This window comes from Lipotes vexillifer, unplaced genomic scaffold, assembly GCF_000442215.2.
Source record: "Lipotes vexillifer unplaced genomic scaffold, Lipotes_vexillifer_v1.1 scaffold263, whole genome shotgun sequence".
Taxonomy (NCBI): domain Eukaryota; kingdom Metazoa; phylum Chordata; class Mammalia; order Artiodactyla; family Lipotidae; genus Lipotes; species Lipotes vexillifer.
In genome coordinates this window covers 3649182-3663112 of record NW_006796752.1, presented here as the reverse complement: position 1 = coordinate 3663112, position 13931 = coordinate 3649182, and positions in this window count along the sequence as shown.

The following is a 13931-nucleotide window of genomic DNA, read 5'->3' as shown; positions in this document are numbered from 1 at the left end:
AACCGGTCCCTGGTGCCAAAAAGGTTAGGGACCGCTGGGTTAGAGAGACAGAGAAAGACAGGCAGAGATACAAACATATACAAAATAACAGAATGACAAGAAAGATTCACATCAAGCTCCTAAGACTGGTTCCTCCCTATGAAGGGAGAAAAGTATGGGAAGGGAACTGGAAGGATTTGAATGTTTATTTTTTAAAATCCTGAAGCAAACATGACAAAATGTTAACACTTATTCATTCTGTGTTGGCATTTGCTATGTTATATTACTCTTTTTACTTGTCTTTGTGCCTTTTGGTGTCTTTAAAAGTTGCCAGGGGCCCCTGGTGGCGAACCCGTGTCCCCAGCATCGGCAGGTGGACTCTCAACCACTGCGCCACCAGGGAAGCCCAAGGTACCTATGATTTTGACGAATCAGCTTAGCAAGGCAGAACAGGTTACCATGGGTTCTGATCACTAGGTGGCTCCACTGGGCTCAAAAAAAAAAAAAAAAAAAAAAAAAAAAGTTGCCAGTATTGCAAATATACCTTTATAAATAATTGTACACATGAATATACATGTATAAAGAAATATTTTGATGACTAAGGAGAGTTCTTACAAAGTTTTTTATGTTAATAGTTTTACCATAAAGTTAAATTAATAAAGCCTCACAGAAAAGTTGAAAAATACCAAAAATAGAGACGCAAATTAACATTTCCCATAAAACTACCATCCAGAATTTAGCACATTATGATGTCTTGATATCTAAGCTTTTTCTCCATGCATTAAATCATTGCATCATGGGGACTTCCCTGGTGGCGCAGTGGTTAAGAATCCGCCTGCCAATGCAGAGGACATGGGTTCGAGCCCTGGTCCGGGAAGATCCCACATGCGTCGGAGCAGCTAAGCCCACGTGCCACAACTACTGAAGCCCACACACCTGGAGCCCGTGCTCTGCAAAAAGAGAAGCCCCAGCAATGAGAAGACTGCATACCGCAGCAAAGAGTAGCCCTCCTCACCACAACTAGAGGAAGCCAGCGCACAGCAACAAAGACCCAACACAGCCTAAATGAATAAGTAAATAAAAACCTTCATTAAAAAAAAAAATCATTGATTTCAAGTTTTCAGGTAGTCTCTGATTAAAAAAAATAATACTTGTTCATTGTAAAATGCAGAAAAAGATAAAGAAATAAATTACCCATGGTCTTACTACCTGGAGTGTCCCTATCAACATTCTTGATGGCAAAACCCCAAATCTGATTCTAGTTAGGAAGAGAAAGACATTACTGGAAAGATTGGAGTAGCATTGATCATCAGTGTGGAGATGGGTTTACCGGTGTTTTTTATTTCATTCATCTGCTCCTCTGGTCTTTATGTGATAGAGTGACCCAAACATTCAGTCAGATTTTGAATGGCTGGACCCTAATGCCAATTTGACCTTAAATGTTATTTCTTTGATGGCTTAATCTGAAGGAGTCACTCACTATTGCAATAGCCTTTTTTTTTTTTTGAGGGGAGAGGGTTTACCCTTTATCATCCTCTAGCATTTTTCTTGTTAATTCTTGAGTATTTTTTTCTTGTCTGTCTTCTTCATTGTTGTATCCTCGGGGCCTGGAACAGCATCTGACATTAGCAGTATTCATTGTTGAATGAATAAATGAATCAAAGAGCCTTTGGTGGTCTTGCCTACGCAGTACCTTCCTTTAACTACCACTGAACATGTAGCCTAAGAAGGCAACCCGGTGAAGCATTGTGTTTCATCTGCATCCCTGCCCCCCACCTCCTTGTAGAGCAGCAATTCTACATCCCTGTGTCCACTAGCTACAGCCAACACCATATCCCTCTTTTTTTGCCTGTTTGCCCTGTGCCTTGAGGAAGCTGAAATATCCATGTGAAGCCTCAGCTTCCAGTTCAATGACATCATCAATGTGTCCCTTGATGAGTATATTCTTCCCTTTGGTGCTAAAACTTTTACCCTCAGGGTCTAGTGTTGCTAGGATGGGAAAAAATATATTTTTTAGCCATTCACTATTGAAGCAGTCTTAAGATTTTTTCGACTTATCATTTATCATTCTTTACCACTTTTCTTATTTGCCACTGAGGAGTGGGAGGAACTATGTCATCCTCTGTGAGGGCAAGTCTGTATTCTTAAGGCCACAGATAAGCTCCACCCCAGCCACCATGGCCACACCGTACATGACCCCACTGAGTACACACTGGGTGGAAGGGAAGGGAGCAGAATGCCATCCGCAGAGTGGACTGTCCTGGTCCCTGGTCACTGAAAGCCTCCACCATGGGAATATTTTGTTCAGCATTCACATGAGATGCATATTCTGGGCCCATTCTGAGAGTTCAAGCCATTAACTCTTCCCCAAACTTTTTTGTCATAAATCCTCTAATCTTACTTCTTCTAGGTAATTGATCATATGATGAGATTTTTAATCACACCCCAGGATTTAGTGGTCCTTGAGCCATTCCAGAAAATGTAGAAAATTTTTTAAAAATTTAAATACTCTGTTCAAATTTCTGCCTCCTGGAAGTGTTCCTTTTATCTACTGTTCCTCAGGACCATCTGGAGAGGGACTATAGCACTGCTCAGGGCATCCCTGGTAGAGCCATCTGGAACCAAGCTTGAATGTTTCCCCCTCATCAAGTAGTCATAGAGAAGCTCTACACGTGGCCCTACGTGTTGGCTGAGGGAGAAGAGGGCAGAGAAAGCACGCTGGGAATGTGAGCAACACTTTCATGCCATTTATTTGTGCTTTCAGGTCATGCTCAAACCTGGCCTCATTGTACCATATCTGTTTGATGATGGAGCATTGTTATGCATGCCTGACTTTAGACTGAGAAAGCACCCAGATCACATGGTTACCTGATGTCCGATATGGAAAGTGTTCACTCTCCAGAAGAGTCCAATAGCAAGCTAAGAACAGTTTCTCAAAATGAGGATGGATGGTCATTTGCCAACATAATCATGGTTTTGCTCCAGAATTATGGTGCCTTCACTGTGATTCTCCTATCTGGACTTGACACAGCCTCCAGGAAATTTACTACCTCTGGATCCACTAGGCAATAATAAAGCTGCTTGTGCTGCAACTTGTGCCAGTTGGAAGGTCTTCCCTTACACGGATCTCCACCTAAAAACAAACATATATGGACACTCTACCCAACAACAACAGAATACACATTCTTCTCAAGTGCACATGGAGCATTCTTCAGGATAGACCATATGTTAGGTCACAATTCAAGTCTGAAAACATTTTACAAAGATAGATATCATGGGGCTTCCCTGGTAGCGCAGTGGTTGGGAGTCCGCCTGCCGATGCAGGGGACACGGGTTCGTGCCCCGGTCCGGGAAGATCCCACATGCCGCGGAGCAGCTAGGCCCGTGAGCCATAGCCGCTGAGCCTGCGCGTCTGGAGCCTGTGCTCCGCAACGGGAGAGGCTACAACAGTGAGAGGTGTACCACAAAAAAAAAGAGATAGATATCATACGAAGTATCTTCTCCAACCACAATGGGATGAAGTTAGAAATCAACTACAGAAGGAAAATTGGAAAATACACAAATTTGTGGAAATTAGCACACTTTTATATTTTTATATACAGCAGGTTCTTAATAGTTGTCTATTTTATACATATTAGTGTATATATGTCAATCCCAATCTCCCAATTCATCCCACCATCACATGCCGCCTCCGCTTTCCCCCCTTGGTGTCCAAACATTTGTTCTCTACATCTGTGTCTCTATTTCTGCCTTGCAAACCAGTTCATCTGTACCATTTTCTTAGATTCCACATATATGCATTAATATACGATATTTTTTTTTCTCTTTCTGACTTACTTCACTCTGTGTGGCATTCTCTCGGTCCATCACGTCTCTAAAAATGACCCAGTTTCATTCCTTTTCATGGCTGAGTAATATTGCATTGTATATATGTATCACAACTTCTTTATCCATTTGTCTGTTGATGGGCATTTAGGTTGCTTCCATGACCTGGCTATTGTAAATACTGCTGCAATGAACACTGGGGTGCATGTGTCTTTTTGAATTATGGTTTTCTCTGGGAATATGCCCAGTAATGGGATTGCTGGGTCACATAATAATTCTATTTTTAGTTTTTTAAGGAACCTCCATACTGTTCTCCATAGTGGCTGTATCAATTTACATTCTCACCAACAGTGCAAGAGGGTTCCCTTTTCTCCACACCCTCTCCAGCATTTGTTGTTTGTAGATTTTCTGATGATGCCCATTCTAACTGGTGTGAGGTGATACCTCAGTATAGTTTTGATTTGCATTTCTCTAATAATTAGTGATGTTGAGCAGCTTTTCATGTGCCTCTTGGCCATCTGTACATCTTTTTTGGAGAAATGTCTACTTAAGTCTTCTGCCCATTTTTTGATTGGGTTGTTTGCTTTTTTAATATTGAGCTACATGAGCTGTTTATATATTTTGGAGATTAACCCTTTGTCCACTGATTTGTTTGCAAATATTTTCTCCCATTCTGAGGGTTGTCTTTTTGTCTTGTTTATAGTTTCCATTGCTGTACAAAAGCTTTTAAGTTTCATTAGGTTCCATTTCTTTATTTTTGTTTTTATTTCCATTACTCTAGGAAGTGGGTCAAAAAAGATCTTGCTGTGATTTATATCAGAGTGTGCTTCCTATGTTTTCCTCTAAGAGTTTTATAGTGTCCAGTCTTACATTTATGTCTCTAATCCATTTTGAGTTTATTTTTGTGTATGATGTTAGGGAGTGTTCAAATTTCAGTCTTTTACATGTAGCTGTCCAGCTTTCCCAGCACCACTTGTTGAAGCAACTGTATTTTCTCCATAGTATATTCTTGCCTCCGTTGTCATAGATTAGTTGACCATAGGTGTGTGGGTTTATCTCTGGGCTTTCTATCCTGTTCGATTGATCTATATTTCCATTTTTGTGCCAGTACCATACTGTCTTGATTACTACAGCTTTGTAGTATAGTCTGAAGTCAGGGAGCCTGATTCCTCCAGCTCCGTTTTTTCCCCTCAAGACTGCTTTGGCTATTTGGGGTCTTCTGTGGCTCCACACAAATTTCAAGATTTTTTGTTCTAGTTCTGTAAAAAATGCCATCGGTAATTTGATAGGGATTGCATTGAATTTGTAGTTTGCTTTGGGTAGTAGGGTCCTTTTCACAATATTGATTCTTCCAATCCAAGAACATGGTATATCTCTCCATCTGTTTGTGTCATCTTTGATTTCTTTCATCAGTGTCTTACAGTTTTCTGAGTACAGGTCTTTTACCTCCTTAGGCAGGTTTAATCCTAGGTATTTTATTCTTTTGTTGCAATGGTGAATGAAATTGTTTCCTTAATTTCTCTTTCTGATCTTTTGTTGTTAGCGTATAGGACTGCAAAAGATTTCTGCGCATTAATTTTGTATCCTGCAACTTTACCAAATTCATTGATTAGCTCTAGTAGTTTTCTGGTGACATCTATAGGATTATCTATGTATAGTATTATGTCATCAGCAAACAGTGACAGTTTTACTTCTTCTTTTCCAATTTGTATTCCTTTTATTTCTTTTTATTCTCTGATTGCGATGGCTAAGACTTCCAAGACTATGTTGAAAAACAGTGGTGAGAATGGATATCCTTGTCTTGTTCTTGATCTTAGAAGATATGCTTTCAGTTTTCCACCATTGAGAATGATGTTTGCTGTGGGGTTGTCATATATGGCCTTTATTATGTTGAGGTAGGTTCCCTATATGCCCACTTTCTGGAGAGTTTTTATCATAAATTGGTGTTCAATTTTGTCCAAAGTTTTTTCTGCATCTCTTGAGATGATCGTATGGGTTTTTTTTCTTCAATTTGTTAATATGGTGTATCACATTGACTGATTTGCATATATTGAAAAATCCTTGCATCCCTGGGATAAATCCCCCTTGATCATGGTGTATGGTCTGTTTAATGTGTTGTTGGATTCTGTTTGCTAGTATTTTCTTGAGGATTTTTGCATCTATATTCATAAGTGATATTGGTCTGAAATTTTCTTTTTTTGTCTGGTTTTGGTATCAGGGTGATGGTGGCCTCATAGAATGAGTTAGGGAGTTTTCCTTCCTCTGCCATTTTTTGGCAGAGTTTGAGAAGGATGGGTGTTATCTCTTCTCTAAATGTTTGATAGAATTCACCTGTGAAGCCATCTGGTCCTGGACTTTTGTTTGCTGGAAGATTTTAAATCACAGTTTCAATTTCATTACTTGTGATTGTTCTGTTCATATTTTCTATTTCTTCCTGGTTCAGTCTTGGAAGTTTATACCTTTCTAAGAATTTGTCCATTTCTTCCAGGTTGTCCATTTTATTGGCATAGAGTTGCTTGTAGTAGTCTCTTAGGATGCTTTGTATTTCTGCAGTGTGCGTTGTAACTTCTCCCTCTTCATTTCTAGTTTTATTGACTTGAGTCCTCTCCCTCTTTTTCTTGATGAGTCTGGCTAATGGTTTATCAATTTTGTTTATCTTCTCAAAGAACCAGCTTTTAGTTTTACTGATCTTTGCTATTGTTTTCTTTGTTTCTATTTCATTTATTTCTGCATTGATCTTTATGACTTCTTTCCTTCTACTAACTTTGGGTTTTGTTTGTTCTTATTTCTCTAGTTCCTTAGGTGTAAGGTTAGATTGTTTGAGATATTTCTTGTCTCTTGAGGTAGGATTTTCTTGCTATAAACTTCCTTCTTAGAACTGCTTTTGCTGCATCCCACAGGTTTTGGATCTTTGTGTTTTCATTGTCATTTGTCTCTAAGTATTTTTTGATTTCCTCTTTGATTTCTTCAGTGATTGCTTGGTTATTTAGTAATGTATTGTTTAGCCTCCATATGTTTGCTTTTTTACATTTTTTCCCTGTAATTGATTTCTAATCTCATAACTTTGCGGTTGGAAAAGATGCTTGATATGATTTCGGTTTTCTTAAATTTACCGAGGCTTGATTTGTGACCCAAGATGTGATCTATCCTGGAGTATGTTCCATGTGCACTTGAGAAGAAAGTGTAATCTGCTGTTTTCAGATGGAATGTCCTATAAATATCAATTAAATCTATCTGGTCTGTTGTGTCACTTAAAGCTTGTGTTTCCTTTTTAATTTTCTGTCTTGATGATCTGTCCATTGGTGTAAGTGAGGTGTTAAAGTCCCCCACTCTTTTTATGTTACTGTCGATTTCCTCTTTTATAGCTGTTAGCAGTTGCCTTATGTATATGAGGTTTTCCTATGTTGGGTGCATATATATCTATAATTGTTATATCGTCTTCTTGGATTGATCCCTTGATCATTATGTAGTGTTCTTCCTTGTATCTTGTAATATTCTTTATTTTAAAGTCTTAATGATATGAGTATTGCTCTTCCAGCTTCCTTTTGATTTCCATTTGTATGGAATATCTTTTTCCATCCCCTCACTTTCAGTTTGTATGTGTCCTTAGGTCTGAAGTGGGTCTCTTGTAGACAGCATATAGATGGGTCTTGTTTTTGTATCCATTCAGCAAGCCTGTGTCTTTTGGTTGGAGCATTTAATCCATTCATGTTTAAGGTAATTATCGATATGTATGTTCCTATTATCATTTTCTTAATTGTTTTGGGTTTGTTTTTGTAGGTCCTTTTGTTCTCTTGTGTTTCCCACTTAGAGAAGTTCCTTTAGCATTTGTTGTAGAGCTCGTTTCATGGTGCTGAATTCTCTTAGCTTTTGCTTGTCTGTAAAGCTTTTGATTTCTCCATCGAATCTGAATGAGATCCTTGCAGGGTAGAGTAATCTTGGTTGCAGGTTCTTCCCTTTCATCACTTTAAATATGTCATGCCACTCCCTTCTGGCTTGTAGAGTTTCTGCTGAGAAATCAGCTGTTAAGCTTATGGGAGTTCCCTTGTATGTTATTTGTCATTTTTCCCTTGCTGCTTTCAATAATTTTTCTTTGTCTTTAATTTTGGCAAATTTGATTACTATGTGTCTCGGTGTTTTCTCCTTGGGTTTATCTTGTATGGGACTCTCTGCACTTCCTCGACTTGGGTGGCTGTTTCCTTTCCCATGTAAGGGAAGTTTTCGACTATAATGTCTTCAAATATTTTCTTGGGTCCTTTCTCTCTCTTCTCCCACTGGGACCCCTATAATGCAAATGTTGTTGTGTTTAATGTTGTCCCAGAGGTCTCTTAGTCTGTCTTCATTTCTTTTCATTCTTTTTTCTTTATTCTGATCTGAAGCCGTGAATTCCACCATTCTGTCTTCCAGGTCACTTATCTGTTCTTCTGCCTCTGTTATTCTGCTGTTGGTTCCTTCTAGTGTATTTTGCATTTCCGTTATTGTATTGTTCATCTCGGTGTGTTTGTTCTTTAATTCTTCTAGGTCTTTGTTAAACATTTCTTGCATCTTCTTCTTTTTTTTTTTTTTCAGTACGTGGGCCTCTCACCGTTGTGGCCTCTCCCTTTGCGGAGCACAGGCTCCAGACGTGTCAGGCTCAACGGCCATGGCTCACGGGCCTAGCCGCTCCGCGGCATGTGGGATCTTACCGGACCAGTGCACAAACCCATGTCCCCTGCATCGGCAGGCAGACTCAACTACTGCGCCACCAGGGAAACTCTCTTGTATCTTCTTGATCTTTGCCTCCATTCTTTTTCCGAGGTCCTGGATCATCTTCACTATCATTATTCTGAATTCTTTTTCTAGAAGGTTGCCTATCTGCACTTCATTTAGTTGTCTTTCTGGGGCTTTATCTTGTTCCTTTATCTGGTACATAGTCCTCTGCCTTTTCATTTTGTCTATTTTTCTGTGAATGTGGTTTTCATTCCACATGCTGCAGGATTGTAGTTCTTCTTGCTGTCCTCCCTCTGGTGGATGAGGCTATCTAAGAGGCTTGTGTAAGCTTCCTGATGGGAGGGACTGGTGGTGGGTAGAATTGGGTGTTGCTCTGGTGGGCAGAGCTCAGTAAAACTTTAATCTGCTTGTCTGCTGAGGGGTGAGGCTGAGTTCCCTCCCTGTTGGTTGTTTGGCCTGAGGCGACCCAGCACTGTAGCCTACAGGCTCTTTGGTGGGGCTAATGGTGGACTCTGGGAGGGCTCACACCAAGGAGTACTTCCCAGAACTTCTGCTGCCAGTGTCCTTGCCCCCACAGTGAGCCACAGCCACCCCCCACCTCTGCAGGAGACCCTCCAGCACTAGCCAGTAGGTCTGGTTCTGTCTCCGATGGGGTCACTACTCCTTCCCCTGGGTCCCGATGCACACATTACTTTGTGTGTGCCCTCCAAGAGTGGAGTCTCTGTTTCCCCCAGTCCTGTCAAAGTCCCGCAATCAAATCCTGTTAGCCTTCAAAGTCTGATTCTCTGGGAATTCCTCCTCCCATTGCCAGATGCCCAGGTTGGGAAGCCTGACGTGGGGCTCAGAACCTTCACTCCAGTGGGTGGACTTCTGTGGTATAATTGCTCTCCAGTTTGTGAGTCACCCACCCAATGGTTATGGGATTCGATTTTACTGTGATTGCACCCCTCCTATCATCTCACTACGGCTTCTCCTTTGTCTTTGGATGTGGGGTTTCCTTTTTGTTGAGCTCCAGTGTCTTCCTTCCGATGATTGTTCAGCAGTTACTTGTGATTCTGGTGCTCTCGCAAGAGGGAGTGAGGGCACGTCCTTCTACTCCACCATCTTGAACCAATCTTGAAATTAGCACACTTTTAAACGACCAATGGATCAATGTTATTAGTCTGCTTGGGCCACCATTACAAAATACCACAGACTCAGTGGTTTAAACAGCAGATATTTATTTCTCCAGTTCTGAAGGCTGGGAAGGTCAAAACCAAGGTGCTAGCCAATTCAGTTCCTGGTGAAGACATACTTGCTGGCTTGCAGATGACCACCTTCTCTGCTGTGTCCTCACATGGCAGACAGAGAGTTCTCTCTCTTTTTCTCTTCTTGTAAGGACATTAATCCCACCAGGGGGGCCCCACACACATGACCTCATCTAAACCTAATTGCCTCCCAGAGACCTCACCTCCAATCAACTACCATCACACTGGGGGATTAGCGCTTCAACATATGAATTTTAAGGGGACACAAACATTCAGTCCAAAACATTCTGCCCTTGGCCTCCCTAAAATTCATAAAGATATACAAAAATATTCATCCCATCCCAACAGTCCCAAAAGTCTCAACTCATTCTAGCGTCAACTCTAAAATCAAGAGCCTAAAGTCTTATCTAAATCAGGTATGGGTAAGATTCAAGGTATGATTCATACTGAGGCAAAACTCCTTTTCAGCTGTGAACCTGTGAAACCAGAAAAGTTACCTGCTTCCAAATACAGTCCTGGAACAGGCATAGGCTAAACATTCCCATTCCAAAAGGGAGAAAGTGGAAGGAAGGTGTTATGGTCCCAAGGAAGTACAAAACCTAGCAAGGCAAATATCGTTACATCTTACGGCTGGAGAATAATTCTCTTTGGTTCTATGCTCAGCCCTCTGGTCCATTGGAGCAATGGTCCTGCCTTCAAGACCCAGTGGATTGGCAACGCCATCCCTATTGCTCTGCTTGGCAGGTTACCACCCCCGCCTCCAGGTGGCCCCACCCCCAAGGCTCCAGAAGACCACTATCTGACCTGTTGAAACTGAGGTGATGCCCACCCCCCCTACCTTTTGAAACCAAGGAAGCAGCCCTGATGATCTCTGAATTGCCTTCAGGGTCACTTGTCCCTTGTCTTGAAGAATAGCACATGTTCACAGCCAAATAACTTTATGGTCCAGTCCTGTCTATAGGATCTAACAGGCCCAATAGCCTTCCCTCATTTCTGAGCTCCATTCCTTTGGGTTGAAACTGGCAGTGTTGCTGATGGAGTGGCTAATTAGGTTTATAGTCTATTCCCATACTAATCCCCTTATCAAAGGGTTGTTGGGCCCCACCTTACTGTTCTCTTCAGAAAAACTTTCTCATTTTTTGCAATATGGACAGGGTGAGAATTTTCAAAACTGTAAGTTCAGGATCTTTTTTTTTTTTTAATTTATTTTATTTATTTTTGGCTGCGTTGGGTCTTCGTTGCTGTGCACAGGCCCTCTCTAGGTGCAGCCAGTGGGGGCCATTCTTTGCTGCAATGCGCAGGCCTCTCATTGCAGTGGCCTCTCTTTGTTGTTGAGCATGGGCTCTAGGCGCAGCGGGCTTCAGTAGTTGTGGCGTGTGGGGTCAGTAGTTGTGGCTCGCGGGCTCTAGAGTGCAGGCTTGGTAGTTGTGGCGCACGGGATTAGTTGCTCCGCGGCATGTGGGATCCTCCTGGACCAGGGCTCAAACCCATGTCCCCTGTGTTGGCAGGCAGATTCTTAATCACTGTGCCACCAGGGAAGCACTCAGGATATTTTCTGCTTAACAATTGCTTCTTCAATGCATTCCTCTCTTTTCACATTTTATTATAAGCAATCGGGAGGCACCAAGCCTCTCCTTCAACACTTTGCTTAGAAATTGCCTCAGTTAAACATGCATTTTCATTTCTCACAAGTTCTACCTTCCACAAAACACTAAAACATGAACATAATTGTGCCGAGTTCTTTGCCGTTTTTATAAAATTTATCACTTTTTCTCCATTGTCTTATAACATGTTCCTCATTCCCATCTGAGACTTCACCTGAACAGGCTTTACAGCCCATATTTCTACCAACACTCTGTTCATGACTATTTATGCTTTCTCTAAGAAGATGGACATTTCTCTATAGCTCTCCTCTTTTCCTTGTAGGCCCTCAGCTCAATCACCTTTAACTGCCTGTTCATGGCAATCTTGATCTTTTCTAGCAAGCACCTCCAAACTCTCCCAGCCTCTACCCATTATCCTGTTGCAAAGCTGCTTCCACATCTTTAGGTATTTGTTACAGCAGCATCCCACCTCACAGTACCAAAATTCTGTCTTAGCTCAGTCTGCTCTAATGAATACCGTAGCCTGGGTGGCTTAAACAAGAAATGTTCTTTTCTCACATTTTATAGGCTGGAAATCTGAGACCAGCGTGCCAAGATGGTTGGGTTTTTGTTTGTTTTATTTTGGACGCACTGCATGGCACGCAGGATCTTATTTCCCTGACCGGGCATAGAACCCGTGCCTCCTGCAGTGGAAGCATGGAGTCTTAACCACTGGACTGCCAAGGAAGTCCAGATGGTTGGGTTCTGGTGAGCGTCTTCTTCCTGACTCACAGACAGGCACCTTCTCGCTGTGTGCTCACGTGTCCTTTCCTCAGTGCATGCACATGGAGAGAGATAGCAGAAAGAAGATAGGTAAGGAAACAGAGGACTTGAACAACACGATAAACCAACTAGATCAAACATATATGAACACTCTACCCAACAACAACAGAATTCACACTCTTCTGAGAGATCTTTGTCTCTCCTCCTCTGTCTATAAGGGCATTAATCTCATCATAAGGGTCCCACGTTTATGACTTTATCTAAACCTAATCATCACCCAAAGGCCTCACCTCCAAAAATCATCACCTTGGGTGTTAGAGCATCAATATATGAATCTTGCAGGGGGACAAATTTTCAGTCCATAACATGTATCATGTTGATTTTATTATTATCCATTTGCTTACCAGTGAGATTCATTATCTTGAATTTCATAGGTTTGTTAAACATTTATAGCTTTTCTTAGATGAGTAGCCAGTTTATGGCCTTTGCCCATTTTCCTGCTGAGGTGTTCCTGCTGAGGTGTTCATCTGTAACTTCTTGATTTGTAAGAGCTCTTTATATTGTAAGTAGACTAACACTTTGTTACATATAGAGTAAAATTTTACAGTTTGTTTTTCTCTTGAAATTGGTTTTTTAACAGTAACTTTAATATATAAATAAATTATTAATCTAATATTTAATTTCTATTAATAAAAACTTTAAAAATTTACATATAATTAAGCTTTTCACTTTTTTCTTTATGATTCCTGCTTTGGTATCATTCATAGAAATACTCGAACAACTTCAGCATCATAGGAATTTAGCAAGGAATATTAGTAATAACAATAGCAAAATTACTAATAATCACTGTCATTTTTTGAGTATTTATTATGTATCAGACACTCTTGCATACATTATTCTACAGGGATACCCCAGAGATATTGCAGGTTTGGTTCCAGACTACCACGGTAAAGTGAATATCGCAATAAAATGAGTCATGGAAACTTTTTGGTTTCCTAGTGTATATAAAAGTTATGCTTGGGACTTCCGTGCTGGTACAGTGGTTAAGACTGTGCTCCCACTGCAGGGGGCACGGATTCGTTTGTCAGGGTAATAATATCCCGCGTGCTGCACGGCACAGCTGAAAAACAAAAATAGTTATGCTTGCACTATACTGTGGTCTATTAAGTGTGCAATAACATTATGTCTAAAAAAACAATGTACATACCCTAACTTTAAAATACTCTATTACTAAAAAACACAAAAACAATTACAATAGCGACACCAAAGATCAGTTATCACAGATATAATAATAACAAAAAGTTTGAAATATTGTGAAAATTACCAAAATGTGACACAGAGGCACAAAGGGAACAAATGCTGTTGGAAAAATGGCACCAATAGACTAGCTTGATGCAGGGTTGTCACAGATCTTTAGTTTTTTAAAAAAACACAATATCCACAAAGACTGATTAAAAAAAGTGCAATAAAATAAGGTATGTCTATATTTAATTCTCACAACAAACCTAGGAAGTAATTATTATTCCCATTCTACAGATCAGGAAACCGAGTCTCAAGAAGACAAAGTAACTTGCTCACAGTCATGTGAGTTGCAAGTGTTGGAGCTGAAATTCAGTCACTGTGCAAATAAATGAATAGACCCGGTCCCCATCCAGCCTCTGATGTGCTGGCTGCTAGAAGGGACCTCATGCATGTCCCTTCCCGCCCCCCACTCCGAGCCTTCATGTCACCTGTAAAATTCATTTAGCAATAACTTCCTTATAGAGTTGTTGAGGGATTTTTTAAGTTAATTTTTATTGGAGTA